This window comes from Ambystoma mexicanum, chromosome 10 (genome assembly GCF_040938575.1).
Source record: "Ambystoma mexicanum isolate Mex_15411 chromosome 10, UKY_AmexF1_1, whole genome shotgun sequence".
Classification (NCBI taxonomy): Eukaryota; Metazoa; Chordata; class Amphibia; order Caudata; family Ambystomatidae; genus Ambystoma; species Ambystoma mexicanum.
Genome location: NC_090932.1, coordinates 809312004 through 809336847, shown reverse-complemented (window position 1 = coordinate 809336847; position 24844 = coordinate 809312004). Strand labels below are relative to the sequence as shown.

At 42.7% G+C, this 24844-nt stretch overlaps 1 protein-coding gene across 1 annotated transcript in view; it reads left to right on the top strand.

Moving 5' to 3' along the window:
* The window catches only part of SPTSSB (serine palmitoyltransferase small subunit B), a 406770-nt gene that overhangs the window by 221245 nt on the left and 160681 nt on the right, over positions 1-24844 (top strand). The gene's annotated exons all lie outside the window — the stretch shown is intronic.

Genomic DNA, 24844 nt, shown 5'->3' with positions numbered 1-24844 from the left:
TTGTTCGGAAACATGCGTGCATGTGCAATGAAATATAGCGATGTGTTTGTAAGCCTGCCCTTTCCAAAAAATACTGCGCACATTGCTCATACATATGCTTTGCCGCTGTTGGAGAGTCCGGCTCTTGAACCCGAACTGAGTGCGCCCGCACCGTCGGTGTGGTCGCCTGGTCAAGTTGGCAATGGTGTTGTTACGCAGCTGGAAATGCACATCTGGCGACTTTGCGGATGGCAGCTATGGAAATGGGACTGTACAGGCACAGGGAATGCAAAACTGCATTTGTTTTTGCAGTGTGTACGCAGAGGCTGTTGTAAACAAGTAATACTGTGACATGCAGAGCTCTTGAATGTTATTTGTGGAAAGTATGCATGTTTTTTGAGATAATTGTTTTAAAATTACTTTTAAATAAGAACACAATGATGTACAAGAAATCGGTGAACTGAGAAAAGTACATTGAATTTGCAAAGAACATGTCAAAACTGAGTACAACAGAGTCTATAAGCATTATGTAAACCTAAGTCAATAATCATATTGAAATTATAGAGGGGAGACGATCAGAGTACACAATGTTGCTGTGCTGCAAAGAAGACACTGCAAAGGGAAGAAGTAATGTTTCAGATTCATTTGGCGAAGGCCGTCGCCATCCATGGGTAAACACACTTGCGTACATTCCCTTTTTTCTGCAAGCTACCTATGATATTGGGACAATGGGGACTGTTCCTGTTGTGGGTGATAGGAAGGGACGTTCATAATTTTCTCCCCTACTGTGTGTATTCAGCCAGAGTGAAATAGTTTGTGGTAGTTGCAGACACACTGTAGGACACCACTTTTAGACATTCCACCATTGCAGAAAGTAAAATACACCCAATTATTCTAGAAATGGTTTCAAGAGACACTCTTGCACCCCAGCCTACCCAGGCATGGGACATGCATTTGTGAAATACTGCTGAACAATATTCAGAGGCCCCCTGCAGTGTTTATGTACTGTGTGCGGTATGACTGAATGTATAGACAACAGACTGATATCTTGTGAAAGTCGCTAATGCACTTTGCACAGACTCCCACCAGTGTATGTGTACCTTGTGAGGTCTGAGTGACTGTGTATGAAAGTCAGTGATGTGTTCTTTGAGCCTTTATGAACCTTGCACAAATCCCCACCACTGTTTCTGTTCCTTGTGAGACCACATTGCATGTGTAGGAAACTGAGTGATATATTATGTTTTTTTTAATTTTTTTATTTAATCATTAGGATTTCCAAAGCACACTACCAGCCCAAGGGCTTTGAGGTGCTGTTCTATGATATTGTCTTAGTTACATGGATTTGTGTTATTTATATAGGGATACTTGGCTCTTGGTTACAGTGACGTAATTTTACAAAGACCTTACACACAAGCCGACCCGTTGGCCAATCTGAACAGGTTTCGCCGAAATGGTTCAAGAGATACGGACGATTTTGTGAAGGTAGTTTCTCAAAATAAAAGTAAAGCTCAGAATGACAGATGACAGTTTTGCAGCTTTGAATCAACAGGAGGGACACGATTTCTATGATGCAGTTCTCAATAGGTTAAAATAGTTTGAATTAGATTATTGTAACTAAGAGATTGGTTTTTCACAGTTCTGGCTAAGTACTCACACTATGAATTTGAAATAGGCCATCAGGGTCTGGTCAGCAGGTTGGACTTGACTCCGGGCGGGTGGTTCTGAAGTCACAGCTCTCTGGTTCAGCTCTGCTCTGCACTTCACCACGGTCTGGTCTGTGGTTCTCTGGTTCTGGTCTCTGGAGATTGATGGATTTGAAGTCTGGAGTCTCCTGGCAAAGCGTCCCGCAAGAAAGTGGAAAGTGAATGTCCCTGTCTGGCTTCCAGTGGCTTTTTTTATGTCTTTTGAAAATGGGTGTGGATGCTAACTTTCTTTGCCCAACCCACTCACGATTTGATAGGTCAAGGATTTCTCTTTGACCTGATTTGAGAAGGGAACAGTGAGTCAGAGTGATGAGGTAGGTTTATGGTCAGAGGATCCTCCCCTTGTCAAATTGCACACAAATCGATTTCTGATCCAAATACCCATTTATCTATGTACCATTTTTCTAATATTATATGTCCAGTTAACATATTTTCTGTAGCACCAAACCATCCAATCCCTGTCTTTGTAAGATGTTGTGTCCACTTTTGACAGAATTCTGCCCTTTTCATCCAGATAACGACCTCTAAACTTTTCCAGATTTTACACAATTGTGCACAAGGGATATGGGTTTCAGATGATAAAGTGTCAGATTTTTAACATGCATACATTTGGAGTACCAACCTTATTTTCCGCTACTACTCCCCAGAACATACCACAGAGTCCTGACACCTCTTAAAATGTGCACAGAAAAATCACAAAAATGATGATATTATTTATATAATTTTTACAAGCCCGCACTATGAATTATCCATCTTTTTAAAATTATGCTCTGGCCCCAAAGGGGTGTGGTTTTCCAAAGCACATGGTGGAATTTCTGGTTTGTCCACTTCCCCCAAGCTCAGCTTGCTCACAGAGGCACTTCTCCTCCCACTTCTCCCAAGAGGAAGCTATTTTACAACCCCCCCAATATAACATTTGCCTGAGCCCAAGACAGTGCTTTGTTCAGTTTCCGGCAGTCCCCAGGTGCCACTCCCCTAATTCAATCAGAGAGGTGTCATCTCCTTTTGGCAGGGGCAGCAGAATGCAACCAGGCCTGGGAACACAGCTGCTGATCAAGTTTCAACTCCTGTCGGGGGTAGTTGTCAGGCAGAATTCAATCTCTTTGAGCCAGGCTTCAGCTAAATGTCACTTTGGTTCCCAGTTTTCTATATTCAAACCAAACTTGCAATTTTTACACATGCAACTAGAATGCTGATTCTAAGTTCAAAACTATGACATTTAACAGTTGCAAACTATGTGACACTCAACAGTAGGTCACTCGTTTATTTTAAACATTTCGATTTTAGCGGCCTTAAGTCCAATTTCGCTTCAGCTGCTTACATCCACAGCTCAGCCAGTTTCATTATGAACATTATTTTGGACTCTTTCTCTTTCCAAATTGTGTATGCACACAAGTCTACCTTCTGCCAAATGTCTGCTGGTGTTGATTGAGATTTTTGAATATCTTGCAATGTTTAAAATAGGCATTTTTAGCTTGCATTTCAGAGAAACAAAGGTGATTTCAAAGCGCTTTCTGAGCTAACCGGCACTGCTGTTTTTCCTTCGGCACACATTTCACCCATGGCACTCCTGGCCCATCATGCTCGCACTGGTGGGTGGCAGGTCAGGGGAACATTTTGGTGTGCGCCAAAACTGCGCGTTTTTCCTGGATTCTGGCGCAACGTGGGCTTTTCAGCCATCTTGGATTTTCTAAGCCCACAGCACCAACTGTTGCAGCATAATAGTCCAAACGTGGGTCAGGACACCCAACAGAAGCACTTCAGGAGGTGCCTTTTTCTAATATGACAGCTGCTTTATTTTGGTTGCCAGGTGACCAGCGAGGATCAGAGCGAGCCAGAGAGTGACAGTTACCTCTGGGCATACTGAAAAGATAAGATATGAGAGTGAGAGTTTTAATGTTATGTGTTCCTGATCTGGTTGCGCCGTTGCGCTGTGAAAAGTTTCATTTGTGTTCCTGGGACGAAGGAGCTGTTGCGCTGTGAAAGCTCTAATTCGCGTTGAAAGGGCGACCGTTCGTCAGCATATAATTTTTTAATTAAAGAGCCCCGTGCTGAAGATGTACGGGCCCCGGTAAGGATGCGTTCGGAGACGGAGGCGTGTCTCCCTTTCCTCCAACTCAGGGAGGAGAATTTCTTTGCAATCAGCTGGCTTCCAGTTGGAGCCTTTCTGAAACGGATCGCGTACAAGGTGAGGAGGAGGGACATAAAGAGGCAGAGTCAGCGATACGCTGACTCAAGGAAAGCTGCTGTTACGAAGGAAAAGAAGAGAGCGCTCTGAGTGTTTACGGAGCACCGAAAAAGGCTAGGTGACAGGAGGCGTCACTAGTAAGGTACGAGTGGCCATACTGATAAAGTGAAAGAGAGTCCCCTATTTGGCTACAACTAGCAGGAAAAGGCTAACTGGAAGAGGAACAGAGTTTCTTTTAAAAACTATGCAGATGAACAGAGGTTTAGAAAAAGCTATGTTTATGAGAGGAAACTGTACTGCCAATACCAAGGCCATGTGAAATCACACGCAACCGTTAGTAACTCAGTGTCCAGTCATCACTTGAAAGAAAAAGAAAAAAGGCAGCTGAGTAAAAGAAAAGTGTTGTAAAGAAACAGAAAACAGAGAAGAGAAAAGAGAAAGAGCAAAGACTTACAAAGACAGTGTTGAAACGAAAGAAAAGAAAGTAACTCAATGAAACCTGTTAAAAGAGACAGATACAGAAAGTGGGAAGTAAGAGGAAAGAGACAGTGAGATGCTTCAAGACCTCTTACCTGTACAGCCTCTCTGCAAAAGAAGTCTGCTAGAGAAGATTTCTGAAGGATCTGCAGCAAAGACGTATCATTGTTTCCCTAAAAGAAAGAAAGAAAACTTCCTGTTAATAAAAAAAACTGTTGGGTAGAAAAAAATCCCACGAAAACCACTCTCTGGCTCTGTGTCCTTACTCTATTATAGAAGCAACTCTGTTACAATTTTGGTGTCAGCAGTGGGATACAGAGTACGCCATGGAAGAACTTATCAAAACACTAAGTGGGGGTCAACAACTCCTGCAACAAGCTCTACAACTCCAGAGCCAACAGGCTCAAGCAGATAGACTGTCTTTTCAACAAGTCCTACAGGTATAACAAGCTCAACTGCTGGAAGTCACGAGTCTAAGAAATCATCCCCAAGTACCAACCTCAATATTACAGAAGTATACAGCCGGGGAAGATCCTGCACATTTCTTCGTGAATTTTGAAAAGTGGCCAGGAATGCCCAATGGCCAACAGAAAGGTGGTGCCACTATATCGCCCCATTAATGACCAGAGAAATGCAATGCGCTTATCAAGCAGAAAACCCAATCAGTGACACAAACTAGGGTGATATGAAGAAGGTTGTTTTAGAAAGACTAGGGCACGATGAAGAGACTTATAGAATCAAGTTCTGAGAGGTGAAGTTGACCGGCGAAGAAACTCCCAGACAACTGTTCTATAGGGTGAAGGAGTTTGCTGAAAAATTGTTGCACTTGGCCATCTCCTCTCCTCAAGAGATAAAAGAGAAAATAGTCTTGGAATGATTTGTTGAAGCGCTTCCTGGACCCATGCAACGATGGGTCAAACAACATCACCGACCCTCGTTAGCTGAGGCTGTTGACATCACCTCAGCTTATCAGAAAGCCAGGCAGGGCAAGATGCTAACCTATATGAATCACCATAGACCCAATATCCGTTTGAACATACCTTTGCCTCAGACAAGGTGGCCGAACTCCATGTTAATAAAATCAGAATCTGAAAATATATGATCCAGACCTAGAAGCGAAGGCCCTATTAACTACAGACAAGCCCCAACCGCAACCAGAGGTCCTCAATGCTTCGACTGCGGAGAATGGGGACACCTGGCCAGATTCCGTCCAAAGAAGGTGAAGTCTGAACCGATGGATGTGGCAGTTTTTGAGTCACTGAAGGACAGTGAACACCCAGAACAACCTGGGAAAAATCATCCGCAATATATATATACTTGTGATGCAGAAGTAGATGGGAAACCAACCAGGGCGTTAATAGACTCAGGGAGTCTACAAACAGCTGTAACCTCAGACCTGGTAGGTGAAGGTTATAATTCTTCAGGGAAAATACCAATTAGATGTGTACATGGGGACGTAAAATCATACCCTTCGAAAAATAAACAGATTAAGTTGGCTGGGAAGACCATGGGAGTAAGAGCGGCTGTATTACCCAAGTTACCCAAACCTTTACTGGTGGGATCAGACGTACCTAATTTTTCAAAATTAGTCAACGAAATAGCGAAGAGCTGGTTAGAAATTACCCCGTTTCACAACCAAGAAATCATCAGTCCCTCTATAAAAACGCAGAAGAGTGAAAAGCTTAGGAGATTCCTTAAACGAGAGTGGAAAGCGAAGAATGTTCTCCCTGTAGCTGTGGATTGGAGGCTAGAAGAGGAAGGAGACAGTTTTCGTTCAGCCCAGGAATTGGATCCTCTTCTGCAATATGCCAGGGAACGAGCCTTGGAAACCCCAACTGGACAAGGTCCTCGGTTCATCAAAAAGAATGGACTCTATTATCGCCTGAGCAAGTCACGAGATAATGAGGAACTTAAACAATTGTTGGTTGTGAGTAAATATTCTAAAACAGTATTGGAAGTCGCTCATTTACAAGTTGGGGAGGGTCACTAAGGACCGAAAAAACATCTCAAAAAATGTTGTCAAGGTTCTATTGGCCAGGAGTCTATAGTCAGATAGTTAAGTTTTGTCAATCCTGTGAAGAGCGTCCAAAAAAGAGCAGAGCTAATGTGAAGAAAGTTCCTTTACAGACTATGCCGTTGGTGTTGGAACCTTTTAGTAGGATAGGCATGAATATTGTAGGACCCTTAGAACCATCTAGAAGAGGACACAAATATATTCTTGTAATCGTAGATTATGCAACACGTTATCCTGAAACTTTTCCTTTAAAAGCAACCAACACACAACAGATTTGTGATGCCCTGATTCCTTTCATGGGTCATGTCGGGATACCTAAGGAGATCCTAACAGACCATGGATCAAACTTCATGTTCAATGTCCTTAAACAAGTATGCAAAACTCTAAAAATTGACCATCTTAAAACGACTGTGTACCACCCTCAAACAGATGGTTTAGTGGAAAGGTATAACCAGACCATTAAACAAATAATTAGGAAGGCTACTAAACCTGAGAATAAAGACTGGGACAGAGTACTCCCTTGGATACTTATGACGTTACGGGACAGCCCCAATCGTCGACAGGTTTTTCACCTTTTGAGCTTCTTTTTGGAAGGCCGGTACAGTCTCTGTTAGGTATTTTAAAGGAAAACTGTGAAGAACAGCCGTCAAGGGAGTTATCAATTACTGAGTATGACTCCAAGTTACAAGAAAGGATAGAGAAGCTGCAGGCCATCGCCAGGGATAACCTTCTTCATGCAAACGAGAAACAAGAGAAATACTATAATCAAAACACTTGTCTCAGAGGTTTTAAAGTGGGTGACCAAGTCTTGGTATTATTACCAACGTCTGAAAATAAAATGTTCGCAGCATGGAAGGGACCATACAAAATCGAGGAAGTATTGGGTCCTCTGACGTATAAAGTGAGACAACCTGAAAGCAGAGTTTCTCTTCAGATATACCATGTAAATTTCCTTATAAAATGGGTACCTCCGGTTCAGACGGTGGCGATGATAAGTCATCAAGAGTTGCAGGAAGAACCTTTTCCCCAAACAGAGGAGAAGTTGGGGATAGAAAGTCTGAACATTAATCAGGATCTGTCTCCATCTCAGAAAGCAGAGCTTGGGTACGTTCGCTGAAGTGTTTTCCTCCTTACCTGGAAAAACAAACCTGACTTGACACTACATCACCACAAAACCTGGATCCACAGGAAGGCTAAGGCCATACAGAATCCCAGAAATGAAAATCAAAGCCATTAATCAAGAGGTTCAGGAGATGTTGGACCTAGGAGTAATTGAACCATCACATAGTGATTGGTTGTTCGCCTGTGGTTCTGGTACCAAAACCAGATGGTAGTGTCAGATTCTATATGGATTTCCGGAAGTTGAACGAGATATCTAAATTTGATGCGTAGCCAATGCTGAGAATTGAGGATCTCCTAAATAATCTAGGAAAGGCGAGGTTTCTGACAACAATAGTCCTGACAAAAGGGTACTGGCAAATACCCTTGTTTCCTCCCGATAAGGAAAAAACTGCATTTGCCTCTCTGACAGGACTTTATCAGTTCACAGTGTTACCATTCGGACTGCATGGAGCCCCAGCTACTTTCCAAAGGTTGATGAACTATATTATTCAAGGCCACGAACAGTATGTTGGCGCATACTTCGACGGCATCATAGTTTTCAGTCAGTCCTGGCCGGAACACCTGTCTCACTTAGAGTCTATACTTAAAACACTAAAGCAAGCCAGGCTACATGTGAATCACCAAAAAAACGCATATTGCGAACTTCCATACCAAGTATTTGGGATATTATGTGGGTCGAGGAATCATCAAACCGCAAGAGAAGAAATTCCCAGAAAATGCCAGACAAGTAAGAGCATTTACGGGGTTTGTAGGTTACTACCGGAGGTTTATTCCACATTTCTCTGTTGGTTACACCATTAACAGATTTGTTGAAGAAGACTTCTCCTTCTAAAAGGGATTGGCGAACAGAGGTGACAGAAAAGGCATTCAACTCTCTAAAAGAAGCTCTAACAGATGAGGCCATTTTACATTGGCCAGACTATGAGGCTCCATTTTTCCTACATACAGACGCTTCTGGCACAGGTTTTGGTGCCGTCTTGTTCCAAAACCAGGGGGAGAACGAAAGACCAATCCTATTTATAAGCAGAAAACTACTTCCACACGAGTTACAATATCCCACTATAGAAAAAGAATGTCTAGCGGGTTAAGTGGGCAATTGAAGCTTTGAGATATTACCTACTTGGGCGAGAGTTCGCTTTAATAACAGATCATGATCCCCTGCATTGGCTTGCCTGAAGCAAAGACACAAATCAAAGGGTCCTAAGGTGGTTTCTTTCTCTCCAGCCCTTCTCTTTCAAAACCATCCATCAACCGGGCCATTTACTAACTCCGGCTGATTATTTGTCCAGGGCTGAAACCCTTCCCGAATGTAAGGGCCCAGTAGACGGGGTATGTGATAAAGTCTTGGTTAATAACTCTTAAATAATCATAAATGTGGAAATGAATGATTTAATTCCATGTTATTCTTATATTTACAATATGCGAATCACTTAAGGAGGTGCCTTTTTCTAATATGACAGCTGCTTTATTTTGGTTGCCAGGTGACCAGCGAGGATCAGAGCGAGACGGAGAGTGACAGTTATGTCTGGGCATACTGAAAAGATAAGATACGAGAGTGCGAGTTTTAATGTTATATGTTCCTGATCCGGTTGCGCCGTTGCGCTGTGAAAACTTTTGTTCATGTTCCTGAGACGAAGGTGCCGTTGCACAGTGGAAAGCTCTGATTCGTGTTGAAAGGGTGACCTTTTGCTGGCATATAATGTTTTAATTAAAGAGCCCCGCGGATGAAGAAGTACGGGCCCCGGTAAGGAGGCGTTCGGAGATGGAGGCATGTCTCCCTTTCCTCCGACTCAGGGCGGAGAATTTCTTCGCGATCAGCTGGCTTCCAGCTGGAGCCTTTCTGAGGCGGATCGCGTATGAGGTGAGGAGGAGGGGCATAAAAAGGCAGAGTCAGCGATACGCTGACTCAAGGAAAGCTGCTGTTACGAAGGAAAAGAAGAGAGTGCTTCGAGTGTTTATGGAGCACCGAAGCAGGCTAGGTGACAGGAGGCGTCACTAGTAAGATTCGAGTGGCCCTACTGATAAAGTGAAAGAGAGTCCCCTATTTGGCTACAACCAGCAGGAAAAGGCTAACTTGAAGAGGAACAGAGTTTATTTTAAAAACTATGCAGATGAACAGAGGTTTAAAAAAAGCAATGTTTATGATGGGAAACTGTAGTGGCAATACAAAGACACTGTGAAATCACACGCAACTGTTAGTAACTCAGTGACAAGTCATCAATTGAAAGGAAAAGAAAGAAGGTGGCTGAGTAAAAGAATAGTGTTGTAAAGAAACAGAAAACAGAGAAAAGAGTAGAGAAAGAGCAAAGACTTAAAAAGACAGTGTTGAAATGAAAGAAAAGAAAGTGACTCAATGAAACCTGTTAAAAGAGACAGATACAGGAAGTGGGAAGTATGAGGAAAGAGACAGTGAGATGCTTCAAGACCTCTTACCTGTACAGCCTCTCTGCAAAAGAAGTCTGGTAGAGAAGCTTTCTGAAGGATCTGTAGCAAAGACGTATCCTTTTTTCCCTAAAAGAAAGAAAGAAAACTTCCTGTTAGTACAGAAAACTGTTGGGTAGAAAAAATCCCACGAAAACTACTCTCTGGCTCTGTGTCCTTACTCTATTATAGAAGCAACTCCTTTACAGGCAGTCTGAAAAAGACAACCCTGTGTCACTGCATTGAAGGTGCTGTGTAACACACAGTGAAAAGATGATGCCTATGGAGTAGGTGAGGCTCCACACTCTATGAACACAAAAATGTTAAACACACACAGCAAAACACATGCAAGAGTGGGAAAAAAGGCTCACACTCTTACCAGGTGAAAACAATTAATCCTAGAAATCCAGCAAAGCTGCTGAGGGACTCAGTAGGTAAGGAAAATTAGCCATTCTGGAGAATTCTCCCTGTCACTTCTAAAGACCGCAATGGCAGCTCAGTGGCAGATACCGAGCGCAGATGTAACACAGTAATACGTATAGTGCATAAACATCTTTGGTACCTTACATTTGTGGTAGTGGGTGCACAGGTGGATAAATGTGGAAGCACACATTTTGGAATGTATTACCAGCATTTGTAGTGAGCTTGCTGGCAAGTGACAGTACAGTAGCAGGCTTATTTTCTAACGGTACCTATGTAGTGTTGTGCAGCACAGCCAGTGTTAGATGGTAATGTCTTCGACTGCATTGGTGGAATCGTGTGAGGCCATTTACCCGTAACCAATGAGGTGGTTCTGGACAAAAGGCAGTGGAAAGGAAAGAAGGACTGGTCCTTGTTTCCTGGGGTGCGGCCCTCTCAGTACTTTGGGAACCGCACATGCCCGAATCTGCGCTTTTCACGTTGTTGTCCAATGAACATGGGAGTTTTGGCATTATCCAATCAGGTACTGTCGGTGTGGTTCGCTGGAAAGGGCGTTTACACCACTGTACATTATTCTCTGCATAGTGAGGCTGGTTGACATGGCGAAACGTATTGTGTTGTGTATAGTTGATGCCTTTCTACTACATCTGCATCATTATGCCCTGGAAAGAAACTTTGCTGGAAATTTCGGATTGTAAGGAGTGGTCGCATTGCGGAGCGTCGTGTACAAGCCCTGTTTCGTCAACATGGATGCACTTTGCAAACACCTGGCAAATTTAGGTAGAGGTGACCTGATCATCATCCACTACTGCGGCATGCACATGGGTTTCATAACTTGTTTAGGCTTGTTCCATTGACTAAAGAGGTTGCTAAAGCTAGTGAAGAGGCTTTTCCCCACTGCCAAGGTAATGTTTTCATCGCTAGCACCATGAAGAGTGTGGGCCACTGATCATGGGTGTTGTTCCGAGACAGGAGCAGGAAGATGCCTCATCAACAGAAGCATGAATACTTGTTTGTCTGCTGCTGGGATGTTCTTCTGCAACAATTACCTCATTAGTGGTGGAAATGCAGATTTTTTCCAACCAGACGGCATTTCTTTGTTGCCCATTTTTAATGCTGTTTTGTTTGCACCTCTACAAGATGCAGTGAAGAGTTTGCCTCACCAATGTCTGCACAAGGAAACAGAAAATAAAAAAAAGGAAAAGAAGGTCTTCCGATAGAAGCCTTTACAATACAAAAACTACGAAAGCTCTTTTAAGAGCCGCCCATTACAACAAACTTCCCCTTCCCTGGATGCACGTTATGGCACCACGCTTGCACGCAGCACGAAAGCCACATCCAGACATTTTCAGGATGGCTCAATGGAAATGGGACTATGGAGCTATAGGCATTGTGCAATAACATATCTAGGTGGCCTGTGTGCGCAGAGGACTATTGTACAGAACTGCTACTGTTACATGCAGACATCTTCCATGTCATTGGTAGAAGCGTGTGGAACTTTTCAACAGTATGCAATGGCGGCGTTCTGCAGAGAAGAAATGGGAAATGCTACAAGAAATGTTTGTGCTTCATTTAGGTAGGTCGTTGCCGGACTTGGGCACACCCACATGCGTATACTACCATTTTCTGGAACTTACCAATGACATTGCGCCATTGGGGACAATCGCTGCTGCGGGTGTGGGTGTCACCAAGGCCTGTGCACAGTCAAATGGCTGGTACTAGTTGCATACTCACTGTAGGTGAGCAGATGCAGATGTGGTGCCCCATTACTTGCAGGGCACACCAATGAGCCGCACTCCGCTGCTCAGAAAAGGTGCAAACACATTACACAGCACTTCTACAGTGTGCCTTTTGGGTGGATTTTTGTGGAGATTTTTCACGCAGAAAGTAGCCGTATACTTTTCGGAAACATGCATGCATGTGCATTGAAATATAGTGATGTGTTTGTAAGCCTGCCCTTTCCAAAAAATACTGCGCACATTGCTCATACATATGCTTTGCCACTGTTGGAGAGTCCGGCTCTTGAACCCGAACTGAGTGCGCCCGCACCGTCGGCGTGGTCGCCTGGTCAAGTTGGCAATGGTATTGTTACGCAGCTGTAAATGCACATCTGGCGACTTTGCGGATGGCAGCTATGGAAATGGGACTGTACAGGCATAGGGAATGCAAAACTGCGTTTGTTTTTGCAGTGTGTACGCAGAGGCTGTTGTAAACAAGTAATACTGTGGCATGGAGAGCTCTTGAATGTTATTTGTGGAAGAGTGTGCACGTTTTTTGAGATAATTGTTTTAAAATTACTTTTAAATAAGAAAACAATGATGTACAAGAAATCGGTGAACTGAGAAAAGTACATTGAATTTGCAAAGAACATGTCAAAACCGAGTACAACAGAGTCTATAAGCATTATGTAAACCCAAGTCAATAATCATATTGAAATTATAGAGGGTAGACGAACAGAGTACGCAATGTTGCTGTGCTGCAAAGAAGACACTGCAAAGGGAAGAAGTAATGTTTCAGCTTCATTTGGCGAAGGCCGTCGCCACCCGTGGGTAAACACACTTGCGTACATTCCCTTTTTTCTGCAAGCTACCTATGATATTGGGACAATGGGGACTGTTCCTGTTGAGGGTGACAGGAAGGGACGTTCATAATTTTCTCCCCTACTGTGTGTATTCAGCCAAAGTGAAATAGTTTGTGGTAGTTGCAGACACACTGTAGGACACCACTTTTAGACATTCCACCATTGCAGAAAGTAAAATACACCCAACATGTTCTAGAAATGGTTTCAAGAGACACTCTTGCACCCCAGCCTACCCAGGCATGGGACATGCATTTGTGAAATACTGCTGAACAATATTCAGAGGCCCCCTGCAGTGTTTATGTACTGTGTGCGGTATGACTGAATGTATAGACAACAGACTGATATCTTATGAAAGTCGCTAATGCACTTTGCACAGACTCCCACCAGTGTATGTGTACCTTGTGAGGTCTGAGTGATTGTGTATGAAAGTCGGTGATGTGTTCTTTGAGCCTTTATGCACCTTGCACAAATCCCCACTACTGTTTCTGTTCCTTGTGAGACCACATTGCATGTGTAGGAAACTGAGTGATATATTATGTTTTTTTATTTTATTTTATTTTATTTAATATTTAGGATTTCCAAAGCACACTACCAGCCCAAGGGCATTGAGGTGCTGTTCTATGATATTGTCTTAGTTACATGGATTTGTGTTATTTACATAGGGATACTTGGCTCTTGGTTACAGTGATGTAATTTTACAAAGACCTTACACACAAGCCGAGCCGTTGGCCAATCCGAACAAACAAGATTACAATCAATGTGCAACAGAAAAGCCACTGAACAGTATAAACTGTCCGAGCAAAGACACTCCTGCTCACGGCCACCAAGGAGAAAAATCTCTCTTTCTTCCTCTCCATTAAAGAAACATTGCATTATGAAGCCCATTGCATTCAACTAGTACAAAAATCATTGATAACTTGTCTGGTGGAATTATAAAAGGAGCTGGGAAATCATACGTACGATAAATCAACCTAAGAGTACTTTGCACCTTCTGAAGATGCACACTTTGTGGTGAAACACATGTACAGGACTTATTCGTGAATACCTAAGGACTGTTTTCTGGAATGATTTTGATGTTGATGTGTCATAGTGTTTAATTACATATTGTCCCATATTGACATACTTGTGCTTGTTTGGCAGTAGTTGCTGTGGGTATGAAATGTAGCTCCTGCTAACTGTTGACTGTTAAACTGGGCAGGCCCTTCTCTGCTGCAGGTAGCATGTACATTGCTCCCAGCTCCCCTGATTTTAGAACCATGTATTGTATGTTTGCTCGCATTTTGGCTTAATTTCTATGATGCTTACTTATTTCAATGTAACATTACAGTTTGTAACACCAAATACACTTGTTTTTTGTTAAAAACTGTAGCCTTTGTTAGGCCTCTACAAAACAAAATCTGTTTGATGTCAAGGTACTCTTTGCTATTTAAAAGGTTACTGCATTTACCTACTGAGTACCCTATAATCACTTTCTTTACATGCTCGTGTTTACTTACTGGCATGTCGTTTGTTTTACCAAGACCTATTAAAATGGTTTATTTGTATAGCCATAGTACATGTATATTCATCTTATAAATTGTTCACTAGGTTTGATCGAGTTCTAAAAATCCAAAGTGAATGCTGAATTACATTGTTGTTATTGATATGTTTCAAGAGGAAAATGTGTTGTGCTAAGGAAGAAAATGGTGACACTATGTACAAGTCTCTCATTTGGTACTTCTCTTTATCATGATGGGTCAGAGGATAGGGAATGGATCCTACCAGGCACTCTGCTCCTGTGATCTCTTGAAGGCCATATGCCAACTGAGGTGATTTCCTGTGATGCCATAAGGTGCCAGTTAATGTGAAATTATTTCCTGTGATGAAATGTACTGCCATTTCGTTGCATGAAGTTGATGTGGCATCATTTCCTGTTATGTCAATCATGCTAGGTATGATTGTTGAAACTTTCACACCCCTACACATTTTTGTGCACAGAATGTTGGCAAGTATGATTTTGGACGACTGTCCACTGCACGCGTTTTGGTTATACTGAGTTGTGTGCATGTGGCTGGGTGCACTATGCACACTGTTGCCAATTTTCAACACACTAATAGTGCGCAACACATGTTCCGGCCATTTTCGGAAGATGCTGTCTACTTATAGGGTGCACCAGCTCAGATGCTTATATTTGCACACCTATCTGTAGAACGTGGGTGCACGCCCCGCCCACATGAAGGGACTGCCTGGGGGTAGTGGTGTGCCACAGCCATTTAATTTCATCCAAAACATTTGTTTGAATGCAACTTATCTTAAGGCTTCATATTACAATAAGTTAATAAACCAACTACTGTACCTTTATATGGAAAACATGAAATTAAATTACAGTGCTAAACTTATGAAGCCAAACTATTGCTCTTAATTATTTTGTATTGCTTCATGAATAAAGTATATGCTATGCAAAACGTTGCTGAAGCCATGATTTCTATTTTAAGTGGTTTCAGATAGAGTCAGCGCCATATATGTTGGCTTCTAATTGAGCGGAATGCAAAAGGGGTAGTTGATTTCACCTGTCACTTTTCAGTTACGCACCTTGTAAGGGGGCACAATTGTTCCCCATTTCTTTCCCCTTTGCCTTCCAGCCTCTTTTATTTGCTATTTGCACAATTTCTTTCCTTTGCTATGCGCAAATGGTGTTGTGCAAGTATTGCAGGTTCTACTGCCTTCCTTTTCTTTGCCTTCCTTTCCAATATGTTTTCCTATGGAAAACAGAATGTGCTTGCTGTACATGTAGGAATGTATAGTACATAATGTGCGCTTAACACTACAGTGTGTACCAATGGGGTTATGAGGGACATTTTTTTCCTGCACTTCGAAGGTCCTTGTCATTGCTGCATTTCCAAAAAACACACATCACACATATATACTATTGCATACTGCAAAAGCTGTGCAATCATTACAGACAGTTCTGCTTCTTTACTACATTGTACCAACGTTTTGCTCTAAGCTCTTGCCAGTTGTTACTCTGCACCTTACTTCTTTGTTCCCTTGTACAGTAGCAGTGTGGTACAATTGGTTAAGGGAGATGTTAATTCTGTTGTTGATGCATTCCCTTACTGTCCCCCCAATGTCTTTCCTCTGTTTGCTTTGTATGTATACATTTTCGACACCTACTCCATTTTGTCTTGCCATTTTTTGCCATGCTGCTGTTTTCATAAATGTTTTGCATTTGGTGATTGGCACCACTATGTAAGAGAGCAGGTGCCTTCTTGAGCAGGTTGCAAGCCACCCAATGTGCGCAACTAGATGCATAGTTTGCGACTGCTGTCTGCATTACCATGCTGCCAGCAGTTTAACTATGTTGGAGAGTTCTTATTTACAAACTTAGCATACCCTGCTAAAAACCAATGAAAGTCACAGGCAAAAAACGTTGTTAAAGGAACGTTATGGTAAAGTTATACTAGCAAAAACCTATGTAATTCAATAGACAACCGTTGTTACAGGGACTTTATGGTTGCAGGTAAAACCAAAAAAAAACGACATTCGCAAGCTATGGTAAGCTAAGCAACCATAACTTGTGCCACCAGTGTGCACTGCAAGGACTAACACACAGTAACTCAAAGATGCCATCACAAATCTCTTTCATGACATCACTGATGACATCACATGTGCATTTCGTTTTCATGGGAAGCCTCCACAGGGGACTGTTATTGTTATGGTGGCAAAAAAACTATGCAACATCATTGGAAGAACTACCAAGAGAGAAGTAGGTCATTGAACAATGCATAGCTATACGCACCATTGTATTACACACTTCTTTGCAGTACATGACCCAAGTCATGTGGAAACAAAGCCATTCTCTGCACCATGTCCCAATGAGGTGTACTATTGAAAATGTTCTCATGTCACATAGTGACATCATGAATGCTTTTGTTTTACAATTTAAGGTACTGTGAAACATTTAAGAAGTAGCTACCATTCTCTTAATAACTACATAATTGCACAACTGTACAGAAAACATAGACACCACAATGCATACCAATATGAGCATATACAGGGAAATTAAATTAAGCAAAAAAGGAGCACTATTATCAGTAACTGTTCATAACATAACTCATTACTTTCATCCACAGAAATGCTTCCTGTGTTTTACGCTTTCTTCTTCCCCTATATGTATATGTATGATGTCATATCAATGTATCCCAAGGAAAGTAGTGTCACAACATATGAGAAGGGTGCCATACACAAAAGACAGAACCTTTTCAACTTTTACTTACTACCTGTTAGTAAACAAAAGCACCTGGCCTGCTTAAGTCAGTGAACAAAAAAGAGGGAGCCACACATGTGATGTCATCAGTGATGTCGTGAATGAGATTTGTGATGGCATCTTTGAGGTCCTGGATGTTAGTCCTTGCAGTAAACACTGGTGGCGTGAGTTATGGTTGCTTAGCTTACCATAATATATATATATATACAACAAAAAACATTGTTAAAGGGACGTTATGGTTAAGTTGTGCTACTAAAAATATTTCCCCTTTATTGAAAAAACTAGCCAAAAGCAACGTAGGGTTAAAATGCCCTACTAAAAACCTATGAAATTCACTAACAAAAAACCTTGTTAAAGGGACATTATGGTTAAGTTGCACTGCTAAATAAAACCTATGAAATTCAATGGAAAAACCCCAGAAATTCACCAGTTATGGTAAGGTACACAACCATAACTCACGCTACCACTGTGCACTGCAAGGACTAACACCCATGACCTCAAAGATGACATCACAAATGTCATTGATGACATCACTAAGTCAAAAGCAATAAAGCAGCAGTATCTAAGGACATATGCCCCCCCCCCCCCCCAGGCGATACCTGAACTTCGAGGACTAACCATATACCACTCTGATGTAACTCAATCCGGTGATTCAATCACACAGGTCACACTGAGTGATTGCTTTAAATACCTGCAAACACTATAATTTGTATTGCAAATTTGCCATGTGTGTTCTGTTGTTGTTCTATACGTGTCAGCTGAAAAATAAAGTTTTTAAAAAAACTGCAGTATTACCAGAAAGTGTTCATAACCTAAGTGATTATCTTCATGCACAGAAATGATTGCTGTATTTCAGGCTTGCCTCTTCCCCTATGTATATGTATCATATGGTGTGACTGAACCCTAAGGAAAGTAGTGCAAGAACATATGAGAAGGGTAAGGTCTACAAATATAGTACCTTTTCAATTTTGAGTTCCTAACTCTCAGTGAAGAAAAATCACCTGCTCTAGATATGTCAGTGAACAAAAAAAAGAGGGAGTCAGACATGTGATGTCATTGGTGATGTCATCAATGACATTTGTGATGTCATCTTTGTTGTCATGGGTGTTAGTCTTAGCAGTGCGCTCTGGTGGCGCGAGTTATGGTTGCTTAGCTTACCATAACTGACAAATTTCTGGGGGTTTTCTGTTTTACTTGTAACCATAACGTCTCTTTAACAAAGTTTTTTCATTGAATTTCATTGTCAAGACTGGACAAACTTTCCCCCCACTCCTCCTCATCTGTGTCTTCCAAGGAGGTCTCTCGCTGTTCTGACTTCTTCTTTAGTCTTGTTGACTTGATTGGCTTTTCCTTTCTTTCCTTCTTATGGTGTAGATAAGGGCGAGCACCCTTGGCCGCTACCTTGACCTGAAAGAGAGCCCAGGTCAGGGGAAGCCCAAGGAGCAAGCTCCTAGATCAGGGAAAAAGCTGTAGCAGAAAAAACTCTGGGATTCAAATCTTGACACGAAGGAAACACCTGGGAAGTCCTTAATTTGAGACCGACTGAAAGAAGGCTTCAGGGAGATAACTCCGAACAACTGATGATGTTGTCGTAAGGAGTGGTCTCTCAGAGTGGTTTGATGGAGTCTTATACTGGAGGATAGATTCAGAGTGGTTGTCAACAGGTTTGCTGTAGTGGCTTTGATGGACTCTTATACTGGAGGATAGACTCAGAGTGGTTGACAACAGGTTCGCTGTAGCTGCAGAAAGAAGTCCTGGAATACACTGGAGCTGAATAAGAATAAGAAAAGCAGAGCTCCAACCGAAGACCTGACCAGATGGAAGAAGAAGGCTAAAGACAAGTACGAGAGCGTAATAAAGAAGGAGCACTGAGCTGTTAGACGGAGGAAGACTTGCTGAAGAGATCTGTCACAACACGTGTCCGATTCATCCGACCCACTTCCCTCCTCCGACTCCGCACCTGTAGAGCTTGAATCTGTAGCGTACCAGGTGGACTCCTGGTAGTGACAGGTGATTGACATGGTGAACCTTCCGCGGTGTGAAGCCACAGCAGCCACCCGTAAACTGTGGCCACTGCGGCCCCGTCACCGAAGACAGGCAACAGGGGAAAAAGCCACTGGCATAAAAAAAACCTTCTTCGAGAACAGAGATCAGATAGCAGGTACGTCCGTGTGGATGGTGTTCAGCGGAAGCCGTTGGATGGATGTCCAGAGGGTACTGTTGGAAGCCGCGAAGATAGCAAATCGCGGGGAGGCTAAAAAACTCGGAAACCCAGGTAGAGAGGGCAGGAAGAGAGCAACTGAGCACCAGAAGTCTGTCGCGCAGGTTCAGCGAAGACCCCCGAGAAACGAGGAAGTGGCCAGAACCCCGAAAAATGGGGGAAAAACCACACAACAGAGGCGGAAGGCCCAAAGGGAAACAAAACGGAGAAGAAAAACAACAGCGCAAAAAGAGGGGAAAAAACACTGCGTAGTAGCAACAAAGTAGCAAGGAGCCACTTAGTCGTTGCAAAGCGCAGACAGTCCGGAAGACCGGAAGTAAATACTTCCTGACTATCGGTGGTCGCAACGCGAAAAGCATAGAGGAAGACTAGACCGTCACCCAAGTTATAGCTAAAAGCGTGCTGGAATCTCTAATGGCTGCTCCATCGAAACCGCTGACATTCCTTCCATGCGTTCGGGCGCATGACAAGATCAAGGGTAGGTATAACAGAGCAGGAAAAATATCGAAGGAAACAGGAGTTGCTCGATCAGGAATCCGAGCGGAGAGTGCAGGAGCTGCTCGAACAGAAACCCGAGCGGGTAGACAAGAAATAGCGAAACAAGAGTACCAAGTAAACAAGAGAGAGAGGAAAGCAAAGAGAAAACCAAGCATGAGAAAGAATTAAATATACGATAGTTGCCACCAAAAGAAGAATAATAACCCGAGACAGTGAGATAGGATAGGTCTGAAGAATACCAAACGTGCCTGTTAAATCTGAAATCCAAAGGTAGTTATAGACAGAACAGAACACAGAAGCGCTAGAATAAATGGGAGGCTGAAAGGGAAAAATGCTGAATAACAATAGTCACTGGGAAAGAAGTACACAGAGAACATTGGCGAAAGAATCAGAGATGATACAACGTGCCGGTGTTTAGAAAAAAGGACCTACATATAGACAGGTGACCATCTTAGAAAGGCATAGACCGTTAAAATGGAACCGTCACGGCCATATTAGGAGAGTCATCATCGATTCCACTGCTTTCATGCTTGATGCATGACATTCACAGGTTTTTATTAGTGCAGCTTAACCATAACGTCCCTTTAACAAGGTTTTTTCATTGAATTTCATGAGGTTTTTATTAGTGCAACTTAACCATAACGTCCCTTTAACAAAGTTTTTTCATTGAATTTCATATGTTTTTACCAGGATAACATTAGCTCCTATAGATTTCCCATACAATATACCGAACCTCCTTGCCCCCAAGGTGGTGTCTGCGGTGTCCGCAGACCATGCGCCTGTCCGCGGACGTAGGAAACACCCACACTGCCCAAAAGCTCAGGGGGTATGTCATATTGTTGTAGCATACATCAAACAAACTAATCAGGTTGTACGAGCAGCACGTAATTAAATTACAAAGAAAGCTATAGTAAATGTACAAACTGTAGTCTTGAGAAACCAACAGTGCAATTCCATAGGTTATACAACATAAGGGAACACACCAAAAATGAAAATAACCTATGCCACAAGCAGAATTACCTCACTGCTGCTTCATACAGAAACTATCAACAAACTGTTGCCAGCACTAACAGCACAACCTAAGAACAAACTGGTAACTACACTACATTTATTTGTACAGCAACACACTTTGTTCATTATAGTACACTAAAAAATAATGTATCTTTTTTTACACAGAAATGACTAGCACCCTGGACTGGCTTGAAGAACATTTTCCACAGGATGAAATGAGTGAAGGCAGCGATTCTATTGGTACACAATGCAATTTATAAAGTAAGCCAATTAATGCACATTGTTTCACATGTACCTGACAACAGTACAAACGGACAATCACACCGATGCCCCAGAAACAGTAAATCATGTACAACTGCAAAAGAATATGAAACAAGAAAATGACACTGTACAAAATCATGTAGTGCGCTTAGAAGAAAGAATGGATCAACTATTGTATTATTTTGTTTATTTGAAAGACTTTGTACAAAGACATATCATGGAGAATATTAAATATCACTGCCCCACATGCACCTGTACCTCTTCTCCCTGTCCCAGCCAACCATTCCCACAAATTCTCTGTAAGCAAAGACCTTATGATGAGACCTCAGTCCCTTCTTCCCCTAATACCAAAGCTCTAAAAAATCCCAATTCCCCTATATATGTCTAATTTCTGCTTCCCCCTTTCTTTCGTAATTTGTATATTTTTGTGGTATAAATAAAGTTATATGTGTACTATTGCTGTATGTCTCTGCGTTTTATTTTTTAAAAGACCCCTTTGGTGTCCGCGAATGGAGCGATTGTTCGGAGTGTCTGCAATTAATCAAAATGGGGGTGTCCTGCAGACACCTACCCTGTCCGGCCTGTCCGCAATCAAGATGGAGTTGTCCGTAGAACACCAAGCATGTCTGGAATGTTTGTAATTAGGCAAAATGGGGGTGCCCTTTGGACACCTTACCTGTCCGGGCTATCAGCAATTAAAATGGAAGTGTCCGTAGAACACTAGGTCTGTGTGTTCTCAAAACTGTGACACACATTGTATTAGTTCTAGGACACAAACCCTGTCCGTAGAACACCTATGTGCATGAGCATCACATCACCGGAGTCCTATGAACATCGCGACTGTCCAGAACTGTCCGCTGCATGTGTGTCGCACTTTTAATTAGTTTGAGGACACAAACCATGTCCGTAGAACACCTATTTACACGCGTAGAACTGATCCCGCGCAATAGCTGTCCTATGGACACCTGTCCCATCCGCGAACATGTCAGTGACGTCATCATGTGACCGCACCCATGCTGAGCGTGGGCCCTTGTCCGCGGGTACCGTTCCGGCCCCTGGAAACCTAAAAGGTGTTTTTATGAGCAATCCAAGGTGTTTTACTGTAAAACTTCACCCTGCCACTTGTCCCAGAACATGCCCCTAGCGATCTGGATACTTTTTTGAACTTTTTTTGCCCTTTTTGGTGTTCGAATTGTCTGCCAAGAGCCGTGCTCCCCAGCACCCCTATAAAAGGCCACACCCTAGAGCTGCTCCTCATTTGGTTTTTGGCTACCAGAGAGAGCATTGCTCAATATTGCTGGTATCCTTTATTGGATTGACTGCTGAACTCTGCCTCCTGTGCTGTGTGTGCTGTGCCACATTTGGAGAAGAACATTCCTCTGCCTGCTGTGCTGTCCTGTGCTATATCCCAGATGGCAACCATGGCTTCAACCTCTGCAGCTGCCTCGGCTTCAGCACCACCCCCTCCAACACCACCACCTTCCCAAGGGACTGGAGAAGAGAACAGGCATGGAGATGTAGACAATGATGAAGAGGAAGAAGAGGATGAGCTAGTTGAAGTCCCCACTACTGCTGACACTCATGTGTCTTGGGTGTGGAGGCTCTTTGCCACCGTTGGAAGGGTACCCAAGTTCCGTGCAGACAAGGTGCGCTGCGTGCAACATGGTGGTCAGTCGTGGCAAACCGGGTCGGTATAGCTACGGGACAACTTTCATGCAGCGTCACCTAAGGTCATTTCACAGGGTGGCAGTTCGGGGGGTCGTCCCCTTCGATCAAAGTAGTAGGTTGAGTTCCTCTACAAAATGCTCCATATCTGCTCCTGTTACCACAGGAGACACTCCTGTGGGGCAGCTCATCCCTAAACCAGCCTTACAGGCCATACGTGACGCAGTAGACCCTTAGCTTTCAAGGGTCGCTGTATTGTGTATATACTGCAATGCAATACTCTGCAGGGGGACACTTCGAAGTGCTTTCGATGCAATGGTCTGGGAGCATGAGAAAGTCTGCCACCTACCTAAGTAAGGCCCACCCAACATCTTCCTCTCTGCACCTGCTCTTTCTTATCCCTGTGGTTGGTGCCCCTTCCATGCTCTCCCTTCCCTTCCTTTCCTAGTGTGTTGTGTATAAAAATACAAAAATAAATATAAAACAACAAAACCCCCCAAAAAATTCTCTTTTCAGAGCCACCTTTCACATCTTAAAAATAGAAGTGCCAAAAAAATGGTGCATACCCCTGTGCAAATTGTAAAGTCCGTGGACAGTCCGCAGACTTTTAAAATATATTGGGCAGCGGCATCATCAAAAACATTGCACTCTTTTCCGGGAGAATGTGGTGGCTCTGAAAAGAGCCTTTTTGTGGTGCTTGTTTGTTTTTTTGTTTTTTTTATCAAACATTTTATTGAATTTTCATACAAGGTTAAATAAACATTACAACAACTGGGAGAGCCGTATAAAAAGCTCTCCAAGCACAACATTCACAACTCACCACAAAGAAAGGGAAAAGAAAAAGTAAGGGTCATTGTAAAACAAGAGCAAACATCGATGGCATGTATCGGCACAATAGTCTCTGCACAGTTGACATGTATTCACAGACTCACGTCTCTGTGGCTTGTTTGTTTTTTGAAGACTCTAAGTGGCCAACACCTTCTGGAAAAATGCTTGCTCTACTTTCAAAAAGGGCTGCTATGCATTTTGGATATTTCCCAGAAAAATCTGATTGCCAGCATCAGTAAGATGGACTCCATCTGTGCGAAAAATGTTTGTGCTAAGAAACATAATATTTTCATTGTGGAAAGAGGACATACCAACATCTCTCAAAAAGGCGCAAACAGCGTTGTTGACTTTGCGTCTCGCTTTCTCCATTTGTGGACCAAATAAAGAAGAGTGCATTTGTCTCTGCGCAATACGAGAAAAAATTACTCAGGAGTTTGGAAACATGTCCATCGCTTTCTCAAGTGCCTCTTTCATTGCAAACTGCAATGAGATTCCAGTAACATGTCCTAAACTGTTCCCTCCACAATGAATAATAATAATATATGGATGACTGTATGTCACCAAAGTGGCACAAAGAGGAACCAAATCCAACCACTTCATTCTGCGCACTGCATACCAGTGCACATCGACATGATAGAATCCAAGATCTGCAGCAACTCCATATTTATGTGCATGCACCTCCAACCAATGTATTCACAAGTCTCCAGAAATCCAGACACACTGCCTCCTAAAAGACCCAGCCATAGTCATAGCCATCTGCTGTGTTCTCAGCAAACAGATCTTCTGGCAAAGTCTCTCCTAACACACCACACCCTGAAAACCTTATTACCCTACCCCCTAGCCTGCATAGTCCCATTTCCATGCGTGCCAGCATCAAAAGCGCCACATGTACCACGCGTGCTGCGCAGACTAACGCTGTGTCCGTGGACATATCGTGCAAATCGCGAGGGTGGGGACAGACATCGCAACCAAAGTAGCACATTTCCTCTATGATGGTGGCTCTGAAAAGAGCCTTTATTTATTTATTTTTGGGCTTTTTCCGCTTTTCTCTGCTACATGACTTCACAACAACCTTATGACTGAGTTCTGAATATTAATAAGAAATATTGTACTATCACAATCTATAAAAGTAATTCCATCACAAAAAACTTGCACCATCTTCCAAAAGGTTCTCATTTTGAAATAATGACATGCCTACAGAATACTTAA